Raw genomic sequence first — 7,528 nt, 5'->3', positions numbered from 1 at the left:
GATGGGTGAGAGGCGGAATTTAAGTTATGGTATTTAGATTAGATGGGTAAGAAAATATATTTGTTTTAGATTTAACTACCTAATCGGGGTGATTATACCATTGTATTTATTTATTTTTATTTTATTTATTTATTTTTTGAAACAGGGTCTTGCTCTGTCACCAAGGCTGGAGTGCAGTGGTGTAATCAAGGCTCATTATAGCCTCAACCTCCCAGGATCAAGCAATCCTCCCACCTCAGCCTCCCAAGTAGCTGGGACTACAGCTACTTGTGCCACCACATCTGGCTAATTTTTAAATTTTTTGTAGAGATGGGGTTTTGCCATGTTGCCCAGGCTTGTCTCAAACTCCTGGGCTCAAGAGATCTGCTTGCCTTGGCCTCCCAAGGTGCTGGGATTATAGGCATGAGCCACTGTGCCCAGCCAGTTATGCCATTTTAAAGTCCTTATTCTGTGTGAAGCTTTGTGTTACATTTGTGTTTAAGTACATTCCCCTACCTAATCCTTATACAACTCTGTCTAGGTTATGCAATTTGTGAGGCCCAGTGAAAAAAGGAACATGTTGGACCCCTTGTTCAAATTATTAAGAATTTCAAGATGGCTACAGAAGGGCATTGAACCAAGCACACGGCACTTTGCAGCTTTGCAGTGTGGGCCCTGCAAGATGGCACGAGTCAGATGCCATGAAGCTGGGTGTTATGTCCTCATTTATCACAGGAGGAGACTGAGACACAGAGAAGCTATGTCCTACTCAAGGCCAGACAGCCTGGATGCTGAAGGTGAGCCTTATTGGTTATTGTACCCTGAGTTCAGCTCAGGGTAGATGCTCAGTGAATTCTATAGGACAGCAAATCGGGACAATCCAGCACGTGTCGAGAAATGTCTAGAACTTTTGTAGCTCTTGTTGGGGCACAAGAGAGAGCAAGGTAAAACCCGACAACACGCATAAATAGTTCATGCGAGTAAATCACTGCAAACATGCAGGAGATCCTTCTCCCAACTCCCCTGCCAGGCTTTGTGGGGCATGTTTGTTCATTCCTCTGAGTGGGTGTACTAGTCTGTTCTCACACTGCTAATAAAGACATACCCAAGACTGGGTAATTTGTAAATAAAGAGGTTTAATTGACTCATAGTTCAGCATGGCAGGGGAGGCTTCAGGAAACTTACAATCATGGTGGAAGATGAAGAGGAAGCAGGCACTTTCTTCACAAGGTGGCAGAAAGAAATGCAAGCAGGGGAAATGCCAGATGCTTATAAAACCATCAGATCGCACGAGACTCACTCATTATCACGAGAACAGCATGGAGGAAACCACCTTCATGATCCAGTTACCTCCACCGGGGTTCTGCCCTTGATACATGGGGATTATGGAGATTACAATTCAAAGTGAGATTTGGGTGGGGACACAGAGACGAACCGTATCAGAAGGTAACATGAGCCATCTAACTTGTGAAGGTGTCTCATTAAACAATGATTTTGCCTAACTGAGGTAAATCAGACTTAATGCTAATTAGTATCTTCCAAAGAGTAAAAATAGATCTTTAATCGCTCACATTCTTGCTGAGCACAGAGAGGACCGGGGAGCTGGGCTTTCAGAACCCACGTCTTACTCCACATTTTACATATTTCATGCAAAATCTCAGGTCAGTTGCATGGCAGTTGCTGACACGCTGCTGAGATGCTTGGACATGGCTTATTTTTAGAGGCTGTTGTCATGAGAAACTCCATCGCTAATGGCTATAACTGTGCTTGCGCAACTATGACAGAGAATTTCCCCCACAATGCTATGGCTGGAATGATGCTAGTGAAATTCAGGTGGCAGTTGAAGACAAGAAGATGGAAGGAGAACGGCCTGAGATGTGACAAATACTTGCATTCACCACATATGATAATTTGGGATCGGCCTTGGCATAGGATGGCACATGAGTACTTCGGTGTTCTCCCCTCCTCCTGCAGGATTCCGGCAAGATTGGAATGATCACGACAGCTGACACATCCAGCTAAGACTCCTGGCATTGCTCACTGGCTTAACATGAAAACGTTTCTTTTGTCTCCTACTGGCATGGAGGCTGTGGAACAAACACCATTGGGATCACTTAGGGTGCTCCAGGGAAGGTGCCCTAGATGATGGCATGGGGTCTGTCATCTCTCTCCCTGCTGTCCCAACAAGCACAGAGGAAGGAACCAGCAGGTGAGGGGAATCCAGCCTCTTAGGGATGTCACCAAGGCCTCCTAGCTCTTCCCATTCTTCCATTCCACCATCCCCAGCACATTGACTTTCATCTTCAGCTTCGTCCTCTCAAATCCACAAGACATCGTTTTCTCATAAAATTGTACCCAAATACAGGAAGAGTGTCTTATTTTGGGTTCTCCTAAAAGCAGAGCCTGATATATAATTTGGGAACTGGTCCAGAAGTAGGAGTGAGCAACTGGGGACCATGAGGCAGGAAGGGAGGAAAAGGCAGTGTAAGGGCTCGCTGTGGAGGCAGGTGCCATGGTCTCTGGGAATCATGCAGAACGTGGTCAGAATTTGTTCATCTGAAGATGATGCTCCCAGAGCCTTCTTCCAGTGCCCCTGTTCCCCAGCGGCTTGGAGGGTTTTGAACGCAGGTGTTTGGCATGGCAGTGGGGCAGTGCAGGAGAAAACTCAAAGGCAGAAAGTCAAGGTGCTCAATGTGGGCTTGGGGTGGTGCACTGCCGGCTCAAGGTGAGTCTGAGCTCGTGAAGATGCTCTCCATTATGGTGGTCTGAAGTGAAGGTTCAGTACTACGTGCTGCCTCAACACCTAACAGTAGGAGGGTAAGCTCCCCTCCACTCTGCTCCTACAGATAAGGTTCCCTAGCCAAACAATCCTCCTTATCACTGTGACCAGCCACAGTTCCTCCTTATTCTTATCCTGAGTATAGGATTCAGTTCCCTGCCAGACCAGGGAATTATTCAAATAAGCCAAGCGCATCCTCCCATGGGACTCAGGGGGCGCCTCATCCTCCTGATGCTACAAAAATGGCTTCCCACAGCCCCTGCTTGTTCATTCTGTTGCCAAGTGCCCTCTGTTCCCTGGGCCCTGCTTAGTGTGGAGTGTGCTGTGTTCTCTTCCACAGGCTGTATGTGTGATTGATAAACTGCTGGCGAGCACATCTGTCCAGTGTTGGGTGTCAGGGGTTGAGTGCTTAGCTATCCCCATTACCCTGTGGTGGGACTCCCTCCCTCACCAGTGGGGTGTCATGGAAGGAATAAAAATCACTGTGACTCGGAATGTCTATCACCACTGCAGCTGAAATTAAGGTGGGCTAAGGGATTTGATGCCAGGAACTACAGGCATCTCCTGCAAGGGGGGAACTTGGGGGATTTTTTCCATTCTTGTGTCTCTTTTTATCAGGGTTGGAGAATCTTTCCCAGAAGCCCCCAGCAGGTGCCTCTCATGTCCCATTGGACAGAACTGGGTCACCTTCCTACCTCGGAACCCATCGCTGGAAAATGACAAGGGCATTAGCGTGACTGAATGGAACTCATCACAGTTCCCTGTGTAGGCGTAGGGCCCCTTTCCATGATCATATTTCTCCTCAAGGCCTGAATGAAACTGGGGTTCTGTTAGTACCAAATAAAGGAGGAAGAGCTGTTGTGTGCACAACCAACAGTGTCTATTCTCCAGACAATGGAGAAACCCCTCAAGGCTTTAGAGGACAGAAATAGTGCCATCCTTGATGTGTTTGAACTCTGGTGACAGTAGGAAAAATAGAGAGGCAAGAAACTGGGCAGGCTCACCAATTAGCTACCTGAGCTGAAGACAGTGACCAGAGCAAATAGCAAAGAATGTGGGATGTTCCCTGCAATTGTGGTCATCATTTAAATACTGCATTTTATTGGTTCTCAAACTTCAGTGTTCTCAGAATCCCTGGGATTCTGATTCAGAAGGTCTGGGCTGAGGCCCAAGAGGATGTATTTTTAACTCACATCCCCCAGGTGACTCTGAAGCAGTTACTTGGCCTATACCTTGGGTATCACTCCTCCAGTGAGTTAAAAACCCAGGCTGGGACTGTGACAAACACAGCGGCAGCCCCAGCAGGAGTAGAAGGTAGGCTTAACACTTCCTGAAGTTTACTTGTCCAACCCCTACTTGGTGCAGAATCCAACACCACTGCAGACCAGTTCCACGGTCTTGAGCAGTCATGCCAGGAACCTCCATCAGCTCAGGTGCTGCAGTTTCAATGTCAAACTTCTTACTCAAGTGGGACCACTTCTCCTCTTACCCTGGTTCCTCCTCTTGTAGCTGGTGACCCTCATCCTTGGGTTCATCGGATAGCTGTCCCTGCCTTTCATGTGCTGGATTGGTTTTGTTGTACCTTCCTGTGATTGCTGACTTGGCTTGAGCCAAACATCATCCCACATACATGCTTTCTCATTTCTTCCTTTCATTTACTGCGAGCCTACGTGCCAGGTATTGTTTTAGGCTATGGGTTTCCAACATGGAAACAAATGGGCAAAGTCTCTACTCTCATGACACATGACATGAGTCACACAGTAAGCAAATCAATACAGAGTGTAATAGGTTGAATGGTGTCTCCCCAAAATATGTCCAAGTTCTAACCCCTGGTACCTGTGAGTGTATCTTATTTGGAGATAGGGTCTTTGCAGATGTAATTAAGTTAAAGATCTCAAGATAAGAACATCCTGGTTTTAGGGTGGGCCCTATATCCAATGACTGATGTCCTTATAAGAGAATAGAGAGGGAGGTTTGAGACAGAGACAGATGGGAGAAGGGGGAGGCAGAGATTGGGGTGATACTGCCTCAAGTCCAGGAACACTTGGATCACCAAAAGCCTGGAGGGGCCGGGAATGTTTCTCCCCTGGAGCCCTTGGAGGGAGCACAGCCCTGCCGACACCTTGATCTTGGATTTCCAGTCTGCAGAGCTGTGAGACAACACAATTCTGTTCTCTCTGCTGCCCAGTTTGTCAGAATTTGTGATAAAAGCCCCAGGAAACTTACACACACAGTAAGTCAGCAGTAAAAGCTGGGAAGGAAAACAAGGTAGGTTAGAGGTCGGAGCGGGCTGGCGGGGAAGGAGATGCAGCGTAATTAGGAACACCCGGGTCCTCATCGTGCCTCTGACTCCCTGACCCATGCCTCATGGCCTCTTCATATTTGTTCCACCCCGGCTGTGTGCTCAGACCCTGAGTCATGCTCTCGCCTCCCACTCATCTGAAGATGATAGCTCAGTGGGGACTCTGTTTACTCTCTGGGGAAAGTAAGCGGCTTCCTTGTGGATAGGAGCAGGGGTCACAAGATCAGATGAGGACGTGGGTGAGGGGCAACCCAGACAGCAAATGTCCCTTCCTCACAGGCAGCTGCTGCATCGCAGGGATTAGGTGGACATGGCCAGATCTTCTACCTTCTCAAGAGAAGCTAGAAATCTAATAGGAGAAATGTCCGACTCTTTTTTTGTTGTTGTTCATTTACTTAAAAAAATTGAGGTGAAATTAACATAGGATGAAATTAATCTTTTTTTTTTTTTTTTTTTTTGAGATGGAGTCTCACTCTGTTGCCCAGGCTGGAATGCAGTGGCTGATCTCAGCTCACCGCAACCTCCGCCTCCCGGGTTCAAGGAATTCTCCTGCCTCGGCCTTCTGAGTATCTGGGATTACAGGTATCTGCCACCACGCTGGGCTAATTTTTGTATATTTAGTAGAGATGGGGCTTCACTATGTTGGCCAGGCTGGTCTCGAACTCCTGACCTCAAGTGATTCCGCCTGCCTCGGCCTCCCAAAGTGCTGAGATTACAGGCATGAGCCACCGCGCCCAGCCTAAAAGTAATCATTTTAAAGTGAATGATTCACTGGCATCTGGTACACCGACAAGTTTGTACAACTACCACCACTATCTAGTTCCAAACATTTTCTTCACTGCAAAACGAAGCCCCATTCCCATTATATAGGCCATTTCCTATTCTCTCTAAACCCCAGCCATGGTAGCCACCAATCTGCCTGTTTCTATGGAGTTACCTATTCTGAATATTTCATATAAATGCGATCATACAATTAAATGTTAACAGCTAACAACAACAGCAACAACAACAACAAAAGACACCATGCGGAGCGAGTGAACTGGCCCTTGGACTTTCTGTTTCTGACCTCCTGCTTGGCCTCTCCTATTGGTGATAGGGTTCACAGGGCAGCTGTCTCTGGCTCGTTGGGATGCCGAGAATGCCAGGCTAGGGCCAGGCTGGGAAATTCTGTCCTGGGGAAGTGGTTTTGGTGGCTGTGCTGTGAATCTGATCTCCTCCCCAAGAGGAAATGGGGCTGCGTCCCCAGGCCTGGAAGGGCAGCCCCTTCCTTGTCTGTGAGAGGGCTCTGAGGGGTAAGAAATGATGCTCCCCTTCTTGATGGTCCCTCTAATGTGCTACTAGGCGAGGAAGAACGCTCTGGAAAGGCACCTAAACAAGAGGCAAGTGCAAGGGTGATAGCACCAGTGCGGGGCCCAGATCTCATGGCTCCAGAAGCCCGTGTGCTCAAGGATGCCCCTTTTCTGCCTGGAATTTTGCTCTGCAGAGCAACTTGTCTACAGGTCTGTTGTTTTTCCCCAGGAGAGGTGAGATCACACTCTTCCTTTCAGTTTAAAGCAAGGACAGCATTAGACGTTAGAGCTGGAGGCTGGGCTCATTCCTTCCGAGAGTTATTCGTTCTTTTTGTAATGGTTCTCGAGCACCTGCTGGGTACCTGGTTGGATAAAAACACATGAACTGTCAGCCTGCAACTGTTAGTACAGGGTGACAAATAAAAAAAAAAAAAATCAGTGTTTCCAAGTGTTAGCAATAAGGAACAACAGGGTCAAAAGTAGGGAAAAAAAGATTTTACCAGGAAGATGGGGAGGGGGAGTCATAAAAAATTCCATTTCCTTCTTCTCACGCCACTGCACAAGGTCCTGGAATTTGTTCTCTGCACAAAAGCAGGGGTGGAGGTGGTTAGGGGAAGGGCTAGAGGGCAGGGCAGAGGGGTGAGTGGAGATCCAGCCCATTTGCTTACTCACCAGGCCCCCAAACACTGGCTGTCAGCAGCTGCTGCCCCAAGCGGGTGCTTTTTCCTAATTCCTTCAACCCGGGGGGGGCCACCTTTTTCTAATTTGCACAGAAGCGGTGTGAGCTAGGCTCAAGGCTTTGCATATTTCTGCTCTGCAGTTTGTATTTTGGGGTTCAATTTTGCAGTGCCTTTGCTGTTGTTTTTGGAATATAGGTATGTATAGAAATGGGATTTATTATTGTTGTAAACAATCCTTCTCCAAGCAGCTTTTAAAAAATATGATTACCTCCCTTCTGGCTGGAATGATCGAGGTGTGGTGCTGCCTAAAGACCAAGCGAAGGATACAGTGACTCACTTAGATTCTTTCCAATGTTTAATTCAATGAATTAGGTTTTCTTTAGAGCCTATGAGTCACTTTCCCTGCTCAGTGACTTGCATGACAGAACGGTGAGATAACCGGGAACTTAGGGAGCCAACTGGTAGGTTTAGTGAAGGATTCTAAAGGAATGTAGACCTT

Source organism: Pongo abelii, chromosome 4, assembly GCF_028885655.2.
Source record: "Pongo abelii isolate AG06213 chromosome 4, NHGRI_mPonAbe1-v2.0_pri, whole genome shotgun sequence".
Classification (NCBI taxonomy): domain Eukaryota; kingdom Metazoa; phylum Chordata; class Mammalia; order Primates; family Hominidae; genus Pongo; species Pongo abelii.
This window is presented reverse-complemented; position numbering follows the sequence as displayed.